At 40.0% G+C, this 19,313-nt stretch overlaps 1 protein-coding gene across 9 annotated transcripts in view; it reads left to right on the plus strand.

The window, feature by feature from the left end:
- The window catches only part of rnf180a (ring finger protein 180a), a 123,780-nt gene that overhangs the window by 36,650 nt on the left and 67,817 nt on the right, over positions 1–19,313 (plus strand). The window lies entirely within an intron of this gene.

Here is a 19,313-nt window from a genome sequence, read left to right on the forward strand (position 1 = left end):
ATCAAAGGGTGACGGCTTAAATAAGAAATTAGCTTCGGAACCATAAGTAGTAAGTTATGAAAATGGTTGTTTTCAGACCAGAGGAAGATTAACAGTGTGTTCCTTAGGGTTTAGTATTGGGACGGCTGTTATTTTTGATATATATTAATGATGGACATGGCTGTTATATAAAATTGGCATTTGACACAAAACTTGAAAACATGGTAATGATGAGGATACTAAGTAGACCTGAAGACTACAGATGGACTGGAGAAGTGTGCATCCACGTGGTCGATGCAAGTTAATGCAGACAAGTGTGAAGTAAGGAAGGAGGGGAAACCAGCCAGACCAAAAGGCCAAGGGTGGAGAAACCAAGAGGCTTGGGTGCAAATGTGTACAAATATTTGAGGATGGTAGGTCAGGTTAAGTAAATAAAGCACAAAGTGCAAAACCAAAGATGTTATGCAGAATCTTTATAAAACACCTAGGAAGGCCACAACTAAACTATTCTGTCCAATTCTGGTCACTGGATTTTAGGAAGGATGTGAAGGCCCCCAGAAGGGATTTGCTGGAATATTTCCAGGTTTAGGAATTTTGGGTATAAGGAGTAGTTGGCATTATTTTTTTCAGAGAAGGAGATTTGATAGAGATGTGCAGGTTCTTGATAGGGTAATTATGGAGAACCTGTTCCAGAGGTCTGCAGAAGACATAGCATTAAAGTGATCATCAAAAGATCCAGGATATCATGAGGGAGGCAAAAAATTAAACATTGAGAAATTATAATCCATAAGTGTAGTGGATGCAGATTCCAGGACAAATATTTGAAGGTTGAAGGGCTATTGAGAAAGAGTGGGAAAGTGGAACTGACTGGATTGTTCTGCTATAAGCCAGCATGAACTTGATGGGCTGAATAGACTAATGTGCTTTACTGCTTCTGTGATTCCAAAAATTATGAAAGCAAGATGAAAGTATTTCTAAAACATAAAAGCTGTATTTTGATGGTGTTAAAAAATTAACATTATACTTAATTTGCAGTTATTAGACAACAATTAGGGGTGGATTTAGTATTTTAACAATTTTTGAAAGTTATTTCTGGTCTTGCAAAATAAATGTAAAAAAGCTCTGTAATGTTGAATGTCAGGTAGATAAATGAAAGACTGTGAAGTATATAATGATAAAAATTCCTATGGTGGAAAACGGGATGATAGCAAGTTCTTCAGTGTCTTTCTGGCAGGTTGGAGTAGTGGAGAAAGCACTTTACGAGTGTGCCCAGCTGCATTCCCAAACTTCTCCAGGAATTCAGATGGCTCATCTCTGGTAGATCTAGTTGAAGATGGATCTGCTGAAACAGATATGAGTCCCATCGTAAACCTTAATGTTATGCTAAGAAAACAGAAAAATGGAATCTTGAATCACCTCCAGGTTCTGCTCCAAGTCGCACATTGTCCTTACTTAGAAATACTGTATATAAGCATCCCTTCATTGACTAGGTTTATATCCTGAAACACTCTACTTAACAACACAGGGGGTACTTTTATTAGAAGGAATGCAGCTTTTCAAGGTGACTCACCATCAGTTTTTCAAGGGCAGCTAGGAGTGAGGAGTTAACACCAGTTTTGGCAAGTGACATTTTTACATGTAAATGAATAAAAGAAATCAAGGTGAAGCACGTCTTTACAGTGGATTAACCATTGTTTTCTTTGAAAGTTAGAAATGCAGTGACATGGTCTTTAAGTGCTAGAATATGTTTCAGAAGATGCAGTTGGGTAGGCAATTGTTGTGTGAGCAGTGAGAAATGAGCAGTAAGGTGTATTCAAGTTAGAACCCAAGTAGAACGGAAGGAAACTGCACCGCAGTGTTCTGGTGATGAAGACTGAGCTCAGTGGCAGGGGTGCTAAGCAGGTGAACTGCATTGACCTGGGCAGTGCTGTTGCTGCTGTACTAAGTCTAAGGGTAGTCTATAGTAACCAAATAACACCCCTAGCGTGTCTTTGGAGTATGGAAGGAAGCTGGAGCACCCAGCAGAAACTCGCATGGTCTTGGGGAGAATGTGCAAATCTGATTTCAGGATTGAATCCATGTCCCTGGAGCCATGAGGCAGCAGCATCAACTGCTGTGTCACCATGCCACCCACTTAAAACAAAGATCCTAGGTGCTGCTATTGTTACCAGACTAATAATGTAACTGGTCAATTAAGCTTCTTGGTGGTGTAAAGACCTTGGTGATGGTGACGTTACTGAAGATCAGGGCTAGTGAAGGAGTTTCCGTGGTGGCAGGTGGTTGTTCCCCACCAGCTGCATGGTATGACAATTTTCCTTAAAGCACTTTAGCTCATGCTTCCATAAAACAGTTAGAAAACTGATATGGCTGTATTATTGTAATTATACAATAAAGTACAGTAGAAATAAAACAGTCAGTAAAAACCCACAGGAACCAAGGGAGAGTTACAAGATTGATTGAAAGTTTACTGAGTAAGAAAAAGCAGATGGTTAAGGTGACCAGGGTTACAGCAGTGGAGGGTTGTGTTTATTGGGATTTTGCAGCAATCAGTACCTGTCCCCTCACTTTTTATGGTGTTTAATGAAGAGTTAGAGTTAAATGCCGGGGCCAAGATTTTGCATGTGATCTCAAAATGGGTAATGCTGTTGATAGTGAGGAAGAAAGTTATAGAAGAAAATCCAAAAAAATCTCCAGATTCTGAAAATCTGAAATAATAACAGAAAATGTTGGAAGCATTCAGCAGGTCAGGCATCATCGATGGAAATAGAAAGAGACCATTGGAACCAGAAAGTTGTAGGGTGTGGAAAGATATCAATGGACTGGTTAGTTGGACACAAGAGTGGCAAATGTATACAAACCAGGGGAATGTGAGGTAATATATTTGGGAGGGTAAACAAGACAGTGGAATGTAGGATTTTAAGCACGATGAAGGAACAGGGGAATCTTGGAGTACATGTTCATAGATTCCTGGAAGCAGCTAGATAGATGGTTAGACATACAGCATAATTGTCTCTATTAGCCGATGCAAAGAATATGAGTGCAGGGAAGTTGTGCCACAACTGTATGAGACACTAACTAGGCCACAGGTAGAATGTCAGAACTAGAAAAAAAAAACAAATTCATAGAAGATGGGGAGGGATGAGTAGAACAAAGGGAATATCTGTGTTAGGGTGAGATAAAGTGGGATAATGTGACATAAAGATTATGCTTCTTTATCTGTGTTATGTGTAGCTAATAGGAAGGATGTGGGACATTTCCAGCAGGCCACATATACTAAAGGAGAGAGGAAAAACTGAGCCAAAATTTTCAATGGATGATTGCCAGAAATGTCACTTCTGATATAGACAGAAAGAAATAGTGAGTTACTGAAAGTAGGAGAATTCAATATTGAGAATGGAAGACTGCAACTTGCCCAAGTGGAATATGAACAGTTGTTCCTCAAGCTTGTGTTTGACCTTGTTGTAACAGTACAGGAGGCCACTGGAGTGGGAAGGAGACTTAGAGGCAGGCAATTGGAAGCTCAAGGTCACTCCAGTGGATTAAACTCAGGTGCTTGCCAAAGCAAGTCTAGGGTTGTTTTCTTCAGAGCAAAAGAGGGAAAATTTAATTGTGGTGAATAAAATTAGAAGAAGCCTAACAACCGCAGATGTAGGAAATCTGAACTAAAAGCAGAAGATGCTGAAAATAGTCAGCAGATCAGGGAACATCTGTAGACAGAGTAGCAGAATTATCATTACAGACTGAAGACCCTTTGTTTTTAGAAATGATGAAATTGAAGTGTATAAAGTTGTGAGGGGACTGGATAGAATAGTAAGGAACTATTTCCTTTATATATGAATTAAAAAGCAGAGGACAGAATTTTAAAGTAATTAGAAGAAGGATTAAAGGGGAGATGAGGAATATTTATGAAAATTATATGGTGACGCAGAGGTTAATGCTGCCTCCTTATAGCTCCAGGGGCTTGGGTTCGATCCTGACTTTGGTTGCAGTCTGTTTGGAGTTTGCACTGTCTTCCTGTGACCCTGGGGTTTTCCACCCAGTGCACTCGTTTTTCTCTTATTCCAAGGAATTTGCTGGTAGGTTAAATGTGCATTGTAAATTACTGATTTGTGTAGGTAAGTAGTAAAAAATCAAAGAAGAATTGACAAGCATAGAGTTATGAAGCACGGAAACAGGCACTTTGGCGCTACTGATCCATGCCAACCAAGATGCCCCATCCTAGCTAGTCTCATTTGCTAGCGTTTGGCCCATAACCTTCTAAACCTTTCTAATCCATGTACCTGTTCAAAAGTCTTTTAAAAGTTGTTATTGTACCTGCCTCAATGACTTCCTCTGGTAGCTCATTCCACATACATACCACCCTTGGTGTAAAAAAAAGTTGCCCCTCAAGATCCTATTAAATCTTTCCCCTCTCACCTTAAATCTATGCCCTCTAGTTCTCGATTCCCCAACCCTGGGAGAAAAGACTGAGTGTGTTCACCCTATCTATGCCCCTCATGATTTTATACACCTCTGTAAGATCACCTTTCATACTCCTATGGTCTAAAGAATAAAGTCCTAGCCTGTCCAACCACTTCCTATAACTCATTCCCTCAAGTCCTGGCAACATCCTTGTCAATTTTTTCTGCACTCTTTCCAGTTTAATAACGTTTTTCTGACAGCAGGGCAACCAGGACTGAACACAATACTCCAAGTGCAGCCTCATCAGCGTTCTGTACAACCGTACCATGACCTTGCAACTTTTATACTTGATGCCCTGACTTACGAAGGTCAGCATGCCAAAAGCCTCCTTCACTGCCCTGTCTACCTGCGTCTCCACTTTCAGTGAACCATGTACTTGTACTCCAAGGTCCCTCTGTTCTAAAAGTCCCACCTGGATTTGACTTTCCAAAATGCAATACCTTGCACTTACTCCGAATTAAACACCATTTGCCATTCCTTGGCTCACTTATTCAGCTGATCAAGATCATCCTGTAATTTTTGATAACCTTCATTGTCCACTATACCACCTGTTTTCGTGTCATCTGCCAACTTACTGACCATGCCCTGTACGTTCTTATCCAAATTGTTGATACAATGGGCCCAGCACTGAAGCCTGAGGCACACCACTAGTCACGGGCCTCCAGTCTGCGAAACTACCTTTCACCGTAAGTGGAAGAGAATAATTCGCAGGGGTACAGTGAAATGCAGAGGGGTAATGGGACTGAACATAGAACGTAGAATAGTACAGCACAGCGCAGGAACAGGTCCTTCAACCCACATTGTCTGTGCTGACCATGATGCCATATTAAATTAATCCCATCTGCCTGCACATGGTTTATATACCCCCATTCCCCACCTGGTCATGTGCCTGTCTAAATGCCTCTTAAACATTGCTGATATATCTGCTTTGACAACATACCCTGGCAGTGTTTTCCAGGCACCTACCACTTTCTGTGTATGTAAAAAAAAACCTGACTATCTATGCCTCTCATAATTTTATATAATTTTATCAGGTGGCCCCTCAGCCTCTGGCACTCCTGAGAAAACAATCCAAGTTTGTCCAATCTCTACTTATAGCTAATACTCTCTAATTCAAGCAACATCCTGGTGAATCTCTTTGCATCTTCTCCAAAGGCTCCACATCCTTCATGTAAAGCAGTGATCAGAACTGTACATAGTACTTCAACTGTAGCCTAACCAAAGTTTTAAACAGCTGCAACAGGACTTACCAACTTTTATACTCAGTGTCCCGACTGATGAAGACAAGCTTGCCATATGCCTTCTTATCCACTTGTATTGCCGCTTTCAGGGAGCTTTGGACTTGCATCTCAAGATTCCTCTGTACATCTATGCTCCTTGGGGTCCTGCCATTTATTGGTATTGGTATTAGTTTATTATTGTCATTTGTACCGAGGTACTGCATACTTTCCTCTTACATTTAACCTCCCAAAATGCAACACCTCACAGTTGTCCTGCTTAAGCTCCATCTGCCTTTTCTCTGCCCATATTTCCAACTAATTTATATCCTTCTGTATCGTTCGACAATCTTTTTCACCATCCACAACTCTTCCATCTATGCATCGCCTGCAAACTTACCAACCAGCTCACCTGCATTTTCATCCAAATCATTTGTATGTATCACAAACAACAAAGATCCCAGCACTGATCCCTGCAGAACACCACAGGCCACAGACCTCCAGTCAGAACCCCATGACAGTGGTTGCACCTTTCTTATTTCTTATGTCTATCCAGAATAATGGGATTGCTCCACTGGGAGACAGCATGAACCAGTAGGCTGAATGGCTTCTTTCTGTGTCAGAATACATTAGTAAGTAAGGTCATAAGGTCTGGAACTTACTGCATGGAAGGGTGCTAGAGACAAAAATGCTCACTGCATTTAAAAAATAGTTAAAATGCATACTTAAGAGCTGTGATCTGCAGGGCTACAGACTTAGTTTTGGACGATGGTATTAGACTAGGTAACTTTATTTGACCAATACACACATCAATGGCAGAATGACTCCAGAAGTGTTGTATACTGTAATTCCATGACTTCTGTAATCGTACATCATGTACGTCCAGTTTAATAAGAAATGGGGCAACACCAGAAAGCAAAGCATTATTTGCTTTCCCAACCTTGGCACTTTACCGCCAATAGTGTACTCAATGTAATTACTGTTGTAATGTAGAAAACAGCAGTTGGTTTGGGCACTAAAATCTCCCAGAAACATTGAATTGTGAATGACCAAATAATCTCTTTTAGTGGGAGATAAACTTTCCTTCTCTATAAATGGAGCTGTACCCTCACAAGGAAAAGGGAAGAAAATTAGCAGATAGAGGAGATCAAAAATAATGTAAAATGTTAATTCTGGTTAATTTAACCAGTTTTAGTTGGATTTGTATGAATCTGTACAATAATGCATTTGCTTTCTATTGGTGGCACATGAACTATTACATATTACTGTATATTAGTGGAAGTTGCTAAACTTCTTATGTATACTGCAGCACAATGTGAACCATCCCACCATGAAGTACATTGTCTAAATATGTGGTTAGTTTAAGAAAGCCAAGCTTTAATTGTGTGTTGATCCCTGCAGTGCTGTATACCATTTTTGTACCGTGCTTCAAACTGCAGAAATACAAATTTCTGTTTAGAAGCAACATGCTGCGAGCCTGCCCACGCACATCGTTTGATTAGTTATCGTCAAACTTGTAATAATGTAAGTATAATGATAGCAATAAAACTAATATGTGATAGTAAGAAAAGATTAAAGAGAACAGATAAATACTGGACATCTGGAATAAAAAGCCACTGATAGAAAACACTAGCAAGTGGCAAATGAAAGAGAAGAAAAATACAAGTTAGCGTTTCACTTGTAATCTTAATACCTAAAATTTTTGATCCAGAATAAAATAAATATTTTAAAGCATTTTTGTTTATGCTTTGAAATTTGCATATAGTCTTTGGTGTATGTGATTACTGCAACTATGTGACTAGGGCAAATAGTATGCTGGCCTTTATTACGAGAGGATTTGAAGAACAAGAGTAAGGAAATCTTACTGCATTTGTACAGGGCCTTGGTCATACCTCGCCTGGAGTTTTGTGTGCAGTGTTCGTCTCCTTACCTAAGAGGGAGTGCAACAAAGATTCACTCGACTGGTTCCAGGGATGAATGCTGAGTCTGGAGAGATTGAGTAAACATGTCTGTTTTCTCTAGAGTTTAGAAGAATTAAATGAGATCTCATCAAAATTTGTATAATTCTTAAAGGGCTTATCGAGGCTGGATGTACAGTGGAGGGTTTGTTGTTGTTTCCCCTAACTGAGGAACCTAGGATCAGGGGACATAGATTCACAATAAGGAGAAGGTTTTTTTAGCACTGAGCTGAGGAAAACATTCTTACTCAAAGGTTGGTGAACATTTGAGATTCTATACCCGAGAGTGTTGTGCAGTCTCAGTCATTGTGCTCATTCAAAACACAGGTAACTGGATTTCTGGACATCAAGGAAATCAAGCAATATGGGCCTAGTTAGTGCTGGAAGAGGGCACAGAGGTAGATCTGTCATGGTCTTGATGAATGGCAGACGAGGCTCAAAGGGCAAGATGGCCCATTTCTGCTCCTGTTTCTCACATGTTATTGTTTCTTTTAAACACAGTGTTTCAGATGGAGTCTGATAATACTTTTTACCACTCTAGCATAACTTCTACTCTTGTAAGCCAGAGACCTTACTGTAGCTGCTTTAAAATTTTAATTATTTACATTCCTGCATTCCCAAATCTTTGCATTTATGGTTCTGATTTCCCACCGTTTATAAAATATCTAGTGTTTCTTTCTTTAATTTCAAATCAAACGATCTCAACTTGTGGATTTTGAACTCTGCCTACTTCAGCCTGCTGCTCTCAGGTAATGACTCCATTCCCCCTTTGTAACTTCCTACTCCGATCTGCAGTATTCTTTGTCCCTTTTAATAGTCTATTTAACCTTGAAGATCTTGTAAATTGTGTGGGGTGGGAAATCAAGTCAGTGTGCATATCAACCAAGAACAGCTTGAATTTCATTTACTAGCAGCTCTAAATTAATTGTGATTCAGTATTTGAAGCTCTTAATAATTTAAGAATTTTTATTAAATATTTCACTGATAAAATAATTAATGATGCAATTTATGCCTTGATTTTCTATGACAACAGAAAAACAATGTTCAAAGTCATATTTCAAATGTTATGATTGTTCAAAAAACTAAATTTGACATTTTTATATTATATCCCATGTAAGATCAGCACAAACTTCAGTTTTACAGAGTTTTGAGTATTCTGTGTGATGGGAAAAAAGGTTTATTTGCTCATTGTTTTTTGAAATCCAAAATTGAAACAATTTTGTTTTTCTTTTCAAATACTTGTGACACTTTGAATAGCATATGAGCAGCACTTTTCCTCATCTTTAGGTGCTTTTTATCAGCTTGCATTAAATGGAGACCCAATATCAAAAGTGGACAAAATGAACAAACCTCAGATCAGAGGGACAGTTACAGGGCTCAGTATGGCAATAATTTTTAAAAATGAGCACAAACTTTTATCCTTTTTGCCACTGGAAAGCTTTGGTTCAGTCAACTTTCAGTGATACTCCACTGAAATAAAAATGATTGGAAGTTTTATTTTTATGAGCTGAACATTTAGGTAGACAGTTGGTTGCTATACCTGATAATGTGTTTTTTTTCTTAGAGCGGAACCGTAGAATATAAATTAGTCAGGAAATTTACTGGTTTAAAAAAATGTCTGGCATTCTTCCATTGCTATTTTCTATTATTTTGGTTAAGTTCATCCATGCATCACAATCTTTTGAAGTATCAGAATAACATTGTGTTCGGTCCTGCCTGCTGTCTAGCAAACTAAACCTCCATAGGAAGCACTCTTTCTTAGTCCCCTTCATTAGATTTCACTTTTTTATGTTGCTGCAAGTCATTTTTATATCTCTTGAAATTGTATTAAATGAGCAAAACAGAAAATAAAAACTGCCTTCTGTGAATAGAACAGCACAGTCCAGGACTCTGGCACTGCAGTAAGTGGACTGTCCATTAGAGTTTAAGCTCCATCTAGAGCTTTGTATATCTAGTTATAAAATGGTTGAGAAGAATAATTTCAATGAAGGGTAATATTGCAAAGGTGAAGTCAATGCATTTTGTGTTCCTTCGGCCCCATGAAATTTCTTTATAGTTAATATTTGTTAATTAATTTATGGGATGAGAGCATAACTAGCAAGACCAACATTTACTGCCCAACCCTGCCTCTTCAGTAGCCTGCTGGCTGTTTCAAAGGGCTCATTGCTGTGGGTCAAGAGTCCCTCATAGGCCAGACTAGGTAAGGATAGCATATTTCTTCCTGTGAAGAATAGTTAGGTGGCAAGGATCTGAAAAAAAATGTACTTTTTATTGTTGTACCCATCAATATGGTGATAAATAATGTTAATGGGACACTATAGTAGTGATTCATCTGTTTCTTAGTCATATTGTTTATGGTATGTTCTTCCTGGTGAAGCTGTCAGGAATCTCCCTTCTAATGACATTTGCTGCAACTTCCATGATAAATGGTATACATTCAAAAGTAAACCACATCTGAGAGAATGGTTCTGTGCAAAATAACAGGGTGCATATAGATGAATTGTAGTTAATTTGCAGACCACATAAGATCAGTTAAATAATAGTACTTTGTGAAGCAAGCAGATGGGTATATCTGCCAGCAGAGAGCACTGTATCTTATTTGGATTTGTGCAGTATTAATAGCTGACCTTAAGATATATTTTCATTAGGTAGATGTTAAAAAAAATAAATTTATTGGAAAATCTTATTTGTGCATTTTGCCTGCTCTTGATGAATTTCTGTCTCTCCTTTTGGTTTTATTGACCTATTACTTATTTTGTTTCTGTCTTATTCTATCTTACATCTTGAATTTCAGAGATTAAAACAAAGAGATCTGGTGAGCACCAGGTACACATAGAGGCAGCACCATAAGCTTTAAAGTTATATATAGTTTTCTATAAATATGGCATCTGCGGTGCTGGTATTGATGTCAGCAGAGTTATTAATGTTATTAATGTGTACCATTAAAATGAGTTAGTCTCATTATCATAGGTCTGAAGTCACATATAGGCCAGACCAGGTAGATAGGGCTGGATTTGATTCGAACAGCCTTTACAATTAATGCATAGTAAATTCAGTGGGATTACCCTGTCTGAATTTCTGAGTGCACGTTTGTTTAAAATCTCTTCATTTAATGACAGTTTTAAGCAATGTCATTGTGAGGCCAGGATTGGGTTGGACTGAGTGTGTGCCTGTGCTGTTCCAAACTAGCTACCAAAATGTCGGAGTCAAAATTAACAAGAAAGTTTAGTTGAAACAGTGTGTTTTCAGGTAGGTGGTGCAGCAATAGGTTGAGCTCCAGTCAGAATGACCTGAGGCTTAGGAATTGGCTCCAGCAGATGTAAAGGTGGTAATTTCAGGATCAAATATATACCTTTCATATATTTAAATGAGATCACCTCTCCTAAAAAAAATGAAAACATAGAGGTATTGACAGGGAGGATGTTTTGCCTTGTGAAGGAATCTAGAACTTAAGAGTCACACTCTCAGAATAAGGGTTGCAACTGAAATGAGGAGAAATTTGTTCACTCAGAGGTTAGTGCATCTTTGGTATTCTCTACCCCAAATGACTGTTGCTTGCATTCTAAAGATTTCTGGATGCCAAAGGAATCAGTGATATGCAGAACATCAGCTGTGATCCCACTGAGTGGTAGAGCAGGCTTGAGGGGCAGAATGGCCTCCACCTGCTCCTATTTCTTATGCTCTTATGTTCTCAGTCTTGCAGCTTTTGGGGAAAAGATTTCACTGGAACTGGGCAGTTTTATTCCACTTTCGCTTACATTTTTACTTGCTTGTTATGTTGTAAATTGTAATATTTGCCTGCATGTAATCAGCTAACTGATAGGGAAAAATTATTTTAAAATGATTAGACAAAACGTGGCAATTTGATTGGTTCAGTTTAATTTTTTATTAGTTTTTTTTCTTTGTTTACTGCAGAATTTTGATTTGTTTTATGAAATTTTAGCAAATCTGCCAAAAACATGTTATAAATCTTTAAAATGTAACTAATGAGAAGGGTATACAAAAGTACCATATTTATAATAATGAGTGACATTGCACACAGTGAGTTTTACAACAGAGGTATAATGTGATCTTGTGCTCATTGTGTTATCAAAGTTACTGGTTTATAGCTAAGCTATACTCATTGTGATCTCAATTAGAAATAACTTTGGATGTGGTGTGTTAAGTCAGTTTTGCCTGGAAGTTACCTTGAAGACACTTGTTTAAACATAATGAAATGTTTTAACAAAAACATGCTGGTAATGTGAACACATCACTCAATTAATACATTTGTCTGAAATTTCTGTGTCTGTTACTTTAAGAAAACAAATAATCTGTTCCTTTAAACAAGCTTGAATACATTTAGAGGCAATTGAAACCAATCATTATTCTTTACAACTGATTTTTGAAAGGATGTGACTGATGCTTAAACTCCAACTTTGAAGAATTTAGTTTTATAAAAGATGACAAGCTCCACTGTTCAATTACTTAGCAGTAATGGATCGTCATTGATGCAGAAATCCCAGAGTACTCACAAGTGAGCATTCACTTCCAAGTAATCTTTCTTCCAACCAAACAGGAATTGCAAGGCTAGAAACTATTGATAATGATATTAACTGGAAGTGTATCATATGACATTCATCTACCTGCTATTTTAATCGTCGCATTAGTGGGAATAAAAAATCAGAATAAAAGTAGTAGACAGAGGAATATGAACACATTGAGTAGTTATCCAATAATATATTCATCAGTCATTGTTAGCCTTTACAGTGATATTATGTATATCTGTTTTAACATGACATGGCTTGGCAGATGAGATATATGCTGTCGACCACAAGAGGAGCAGAAGTCCATTGTGGGGTTTTGAGCATAGTGTCAGGATGATGTGTGAATTGGAAACATATTGCCATTCCTCCTTCTTTACTGGATCTAAATTGTGGAACTCCCTACCCAAGTCACATCATGGGAGTAACTACACCAGAAAAACTGCAGCTCACTACCACCTTCACCAGGGCAATTTGGGATAAGCAACAAATGCCCTGCCAGATGCCCAAATCCTGAATCCAAAAATAGATAAATAGAAGTAAAGTTGATATTTCTAAGCATCTGTAGTGTGGCTAAATACTGCATAGTAAAGTTCACAACAATTTTGCAAAGATCCATCAGTGATGGTCATCAACCAAAAAAATCATGCACATAACCTCATGTTCAAACTGCACTACTCTACTCCCTATACACTCATGACTGTGTGGCCAGATTCTGCTCTAACTCCATCTACAAGTTTGCAGATGATACCACAGTTGTAGGCCATATCTCAAACAGTGATGAGTCGGAGTACAGGAAGGAGATAGAGAGCTTAGTGGAATGGTGTCATGACAACAACCTTTCCCTCAATGTCAACAAAACAAAAGAGCTGGTCATTGACTTCAGGAAAGGGGGCGGTGTACTTGTGCCTGTCTACATCAATGGTGCTGAGGTCGAGAGGGTTGAGAGCTTCAAGTTCCTAGGAGTGAACATCACCAACAGCCTGTCCTGGTCAAATCACGTAGATGCCACAGCCAAGAAAGCTCACCAGCGCCTCTACTTCCTCAGGAGGCTAAAGAAATTTGGTTTGTCCACTTTGACTCTCACCAACTTTTACCGATGCACCATAGAAAGCATCCTATCTGGATGTATCATGGCTTGGTAGGGCAACTGCTCTGCCCAGGACTGCAAGAAACTGCAGAGAGTTGTGGATACAACCCAGCGCATCACGGACACCAGCCTCCAGCTTCTGGAGGCTTTTGCACCATTCTGTCTTTTGCCTGCTGCTTGTGCTGGTTAGCATACTGTGATGCAGCTTCGTGAAGTTGGGATCACAGTTTTAGGTGTACTTGGTGCTGCTCCCAGCACCCCTTTCTGCTCTCCTCACTGAACAAGGGGTTATTCCTTGGCTTGATCATAATGGGAGAGGGAGAGATACAGCAGTCCATGCAGTTACAGATTGTTGTGGTGTACATTTCTGCTGTTGCAGATGGTCCACAATGCCTCATGAGCTGCCAGATCTGTTCTATCTCATTTAGCTAGATTGTAGTGCCACACAACATATAAACATCAGCCTTTGTCTCCACAAGGACTGTGTAGTAGTCTTGGACAGATGCATCTGGCACAAGTAGATTGGTGAGGATGATGTATCCCAGGTGTATCCCTTGTGTTACTTCACTCACTACCTACTGCAGAGCCAGTCCAGCAGGACCAGCCAGCTCAGTCATTGGTGGTGCTACTATGCCACACTTAGTGGTGGACATTGAAATCTCCCATCCAGTTTCTTTGGCCTTGCTACCTTCAGCGTTTCTTCCAAAAGTCCTGCTCAATATGTAGGAACACTAAGCTGAGGAAGGACATAGGAGGTTATCAGCAGGACATTTGACATCGTGCCACAGGTCAGGGGTCTGGAGATTCCAGCGACACTCTTTCATGCCTGTATACCTCGGTGCCACCCCTCCGGTGGGTTTGTCCTGCCGGTGGGAACAAATGTACACAGTGATTGCAATGGGGTGATCTGGCACTTGCTAAAGTGTGATTGTGTGAGTTTTACTATGTTAGGCTTTCTTTTGACCAGTTGGTGGGGCATTTCTTCCAGTTTAGATGCCAGTTTCCAGATCTTTGTGAGGAAGACTATGCAGGATTAACTGGGCTGGGAACAACTTTGCTTTATCTGAATTTGATGCCTCGGTTGATACCAGGTAGTCAGTCTGGATTTATTCTTTCAACTTTGGGACAGTGACCATAACACCTTGACCTTTACCATAGCCTTGGAGAGGGATAGGAGCAGACGATATGGGGAAGTATTTAATTGGCGGAGGGAAGTGCACAGCAGAAATGTGGAGGTTGTTTAGGGAGTATTTGCATGGGGTTCTGGATAGGTTTGTCCCATTGAGGCAGGATAAGGATGGTAGAGTGAAGGAACCGTAGTTGACAAGAGACATAGAATATCTTATCAAGAGGAAGAAGGAGGCTTACCTAAGGTTTAGAAAGCTTAGATCAGACAGGGCTCTGGAGAGTTACAAGGTAGCCAGGAGGGAGCTTAAGAATGGACTTAGGAGAGCAAGAAGGGGGCATGAGAAGACCTTGGTGAGTAGGATTAAGGAAAATCCCAAGGTGTTCTACACATATGTGAAGAATAGGAGGATGACTAGAGTGAGGGTAGGACCGATCAGGGATAAAAGAGGAAACGTGCCCGGAGTTGGAAGAGATAGGGGAGGTCCTTAATGAATACTTTGCTTCAGTATTCACCAGAGAGAGAGACCTTGACATTTGTGAGGATGGCATATGACAGGCTGATACGCTAGGGCATATCGACGTGAGGAAAGAGGATGTGCTGGAACTTTTGAAAAACATTAGGATAGATAAGTCACTGGGGCCACATGGGATATATCCAAGGTTATTGCGGGAAGCGAGGAAAAAGATCGCTGCGCCTTTGGTGATGATCTTTGCTTCCTCACTGGGGACAGGAGTAGTGCCAGATGATTAGAGGGTGGCAAATGTTGTTCCTTTGTTTAAGAAAGGGAATAGGGATAACCCTGGGAATTACAGGCCATTGAGTCTTACTTCAGTGGTGGGCAAATTACTGGAGAAGATTCTTAGAGACAGGATTTATGGGCATTTGGAGAAACATAGGATGAATAGGGAGAGTCAGTATAGCTTTGTGTGGGGCAGGTCGTGCCTCATGAGCCTGATTGAATTATTTGAGGATGTGACAAAGCACATTGATGAAGGTAGAGCAGTGGATGTGGTGTACATGGATTTCAGTAAGGCATTTGATAAGTCAGGAGGCATGGGATTCAGGGAAACTTGGCTACGTGGATTCAGAATTGGCTCACCCGTAGAAGACAGAGGGTGGTGGCAGATGGAGCATATTCTGCCTGGAGGTCAGTGACCAGTGGGGTTCCACAGGGATCTGTTCTGGGACCCCTGCTCTTTGGGATTTTTATAAATGACTTGAATGAGGATGTGGAAGGGTGGGTTAGTAAGTTTGCCGATGACACGAAAGTTGGTGGTGTTGTGAATAGTGTAGAGGGTAGCTATAGATTACAACAGGACATTGATAGGATGCAGAGCTGGGCTGAGAAATGGCAGATGGAGTTCAACCTGGAAAAGTGTGAAGTGATGCCCTTTGGAAGATTGAATTTGAAGGCAGAATACAAGGTTAATGGCAGGACTCTTAGCAGTGTGGAGGAACAGAGGGATCTTGGGGTCCACCTCAAGGTTGCCGCGCAGGTCGATAGGGTTGTTAAAAAGGCAAATTGTATGTTGGCTTTCATTAGTCGGAGTATTGAGTTCAAGAGCTGCGAGGTGATGTTGCAGCTCTATAGAACTCTGGTTAGACCACACTTGGAGTATTGTGTTCAGTTCTGGTCACCTCATTATAGGAAGGATGTGGAAGCTTTAGAGAGGGTGTAGAGGAGATTTACCAGGATGCTCCTTGGATTGGAGAGCATGTCTTATGAGGATAGCTTGAGTGAGCTAGGGATTTTCTCTTTGGAGAGGAGGAATGTGAGAAGTGACTTGATAGAGGTGTAAAAGATGATAAGAGGCATAGATCGAGTGGACAGTCAGAGACTTTTTCCACAGGGTGAAAATGGCTAACAAGAGGGGGCATAATTTTCAGGTGATTAGAGGAAGGTATAAGAGGGATGTCAGACATGTTTTTTTTACACAGAGAGTAGTGGGTGCATGGAATGCATTGCCGGCCAAGGTTGTGGGGGCAGATTCATTAGGGACATATAAGAAACTCTTAGATAGTCACATGAATTATAGAAAAATGGAGTGCTATAATGGGAGGGAAGGGTTAGATAGATCTTAGAGCAGGATAAAATGTTGGCATAACATTGTGGGCCGAAAGGCCTGTACTGTGCTGTAATGTTCTATGTTAACCGTAATGGTACAATTGATTAGCTCACTAAGCCACTTAAGAAGGAGTTCAAGAAATAACCAGGTAGGTATAATCAACTATATGGAGATGCGACTTCAGGAAGGCTGATTTCCTCCCCTCCAAGGCCATTTGTGAACCAGTTTTTATGACAATCTAGTACTTTCATGGTCATTGTTACTGACTAGATTTTTTTGTTCCCAAATTCCAGATTATTGAACGGAATTCAAAATCCACAGATGCCATGCTGGGTTTTAAACACAGGTTTGTTTAACAGGATTGTTAGTCTAGGCATCTGGATGACTAGTGTGGTAACTTGTTCTGTACTAGGTCTATTAATATTACCAATCTGAAATTTTCAAACTTAAAATCTTAGGTTACTTCATCAGAACTTTGAAAGGACTGCCTTGAAATTGACATCGCTTGTAAATATTTTAAACATGAATGTCATTTATAATTTTCGAAGGTCATTATTCTTAAATTATATATTATAGAAAGTCTTACATGTTGCTTGCACTACCTATCCACAAATCTGCAACTGCAGTTTAACAACTAGCAAAGCAAAACTGAATGAGAAATGTTTGGTGGCACAGTAAAGCCGCTGCCTCACAGCACCAGAGACCTGGGTTCAATCTTGACTTCAGGTGGTGACTGTGCAGGGTTTGCACATTCTCCCTGTGACCATGTGGGTTTCCCTGGGTGCTCCAGTTTCCTCCCACATGCCAAAGACGTGCATGTTGGAAGGGCTGACCCACTGAGTTCCTCCAGCAGTTTGTTTTATTGCTCCAGATTACCAGTTCTGTAGTTTCTTTTGTCTCCAGGTTGGTAGGAGAATTGGCCACTGTAAATTACCCCAGTATATGGGTGAGTGGAGAATTTGGGGTGGAGTTGAAGAGAATGTGGGGAAAATAAAAGATAGATTTAATGTAGGATTAGTGTAAAATGGGTGGTTGATGGTCTGTGCTGACTCAGTGAGCCAAAGGGCCTGCTTCTGTGCTGTATCTGTCTATGACTCTATGTCTATGGTAAGTGTTAACACAGGAGTACGTTTTGTGAACAGAACATGTGTAGACTATTAAAAATATATGATTAATGTGTCGATAGATGTATAATAGTGGCACATGCAGTATCAGAATCATAGAAAGTCCAACACAGACGCCAGCCATTTGGTCCAGTGTGTTTGTTTCGTTTCTTTGAATGAACCATACAATAAGTTCTACTCCCCTGCTGTCTTCCCACAGAATCTCTATCATTTGGCATATCTATCTATTTCCCTTTTGAAGAGTTGTTATTGAATCTGCACCCACCAGTCTTTCACACTATGTACAAAGTTCTATGCATTTTGTTGTTTGTCATTCTTTTGCCAGTCAGCCTAAATCAGTTTCTTGTAGTTACTAACATGTCTACCGCTAGAAAAGGTTTCTCCTTATTTATTGAATAAGACGTTTCAAGACTTTGAATAATGATATCAAATCTCTCCTTAACCATCTGTGCTCTGAGAACCCTAGTTCTCAAGTGGTAACAATTAACTGAAGTTTTGTTTTGTCCTGTTATCATTCTTTTAAGTTTCTATCACACTCTTTCTGAGGTATTTAATCTTTCCTGTAGTATAGTGCCCAGAAATGATCACAACACTCCATCTAAGAACTAACTGCTATTTTACAAAGGTTTAGTAAACATTATTGCTTGTGCTGATTGCATGTTGTCTGTAGGCTTTATGTGAAAGTGTAACTTTTCTGATCAGTCATTCGCACATCAGGTTCCATTTAGCTCTTACCTGCTGCCTTCTAATGCACATGTTATATTGAACAGAATATTCTGATATAAAGCAGCTTATCTTGTCTTTGATTTATAGTACAGACAAAAGCAAGGCAAAGTAAAAGTTTTGAGAAACTTGTGACGAGCTAGTTTCTGACATGTTGATTTACAACTGATTGGTCAAACTACATAATGATCATCATGAGTATTCAGAAGCTGGAGCATGGTTATGGTGCTCATCATTGTAGGGAGTAGTTTAAATAGTTCTTGTGGTTGATTTGCAGATGCTTTGTTAACTTCCAGATCCAGGGAAGAACAGAACAACAAGGCTAAACATGCACAGAATCCTTTCCAGCTATCCTCCAGCACCACCCGTCCCAGCCATGTGGTGTCCAAATGGGTACACTTCATGCTGTTGGAAATTCCACTGGGGGAGGGCGAGGGCAAAGGTGAGACATAGGAAGGACGTCCAGGCTTTGATATGATTCTTGGTCTTTTTAAAAAAAAGATTCCAAGGGATCCACCAGACTGCCAAAATTACTTTGAAGGTGTTTTACAATTTCTACATCTCCTCATTTATCCATTAAGCCATTTTAACTAGGCTTGATAATGTGTGAAATGTTATCACAAGATCACAAGACAAAGGAGCAGAAGTGGGCCATTCGGCCCATCGAGTCTGCTCTGCTACCTCACCATGAGCTAAACTATTCCTATCTAGCCCCAATTTCCGGCCTTTTCCCCATATCCCTTGATACCTTGACTAATTAGATACCTATCAATCTCCTCCTTAAACACCCCCAATGATTGGGCCTCCACAGCTGTATGGGGCAACGAATTCCATATATCCAGGACCCTCTGGCTAAAGAAATTTTTTCTCATTTCTGTTCTAAATGTGTACCCTCTAATTCTAAGACTGTGCCCTCTAGTCCTGGACTCACCCACCAAGGGAAACAACTTTGCCACATCTACTCTGTCCAGTCCTTTCAACATTCGAAATGTTTCTATGAGGTCCCCTCTCATTCTTCTGTACTCCAGTGAGTACAGTCCAAG

This window comes from Pristis pectinata, chromosome 2, assembly GCF_009764475.1.
Source record: "Pristis pectinata isolate sPriPec2 chromosome 2, sPriPec2.1.pri, whole genome shotgun sequence".
In the NCBI taxonomy this organism is placed as follows: domain Eukaryota; kingdom Metazoa; phylum Chordata; class Chondrichthyes; order Rhinopristiformes; family Pristidae; genus Pristis; species Pristis pectinata.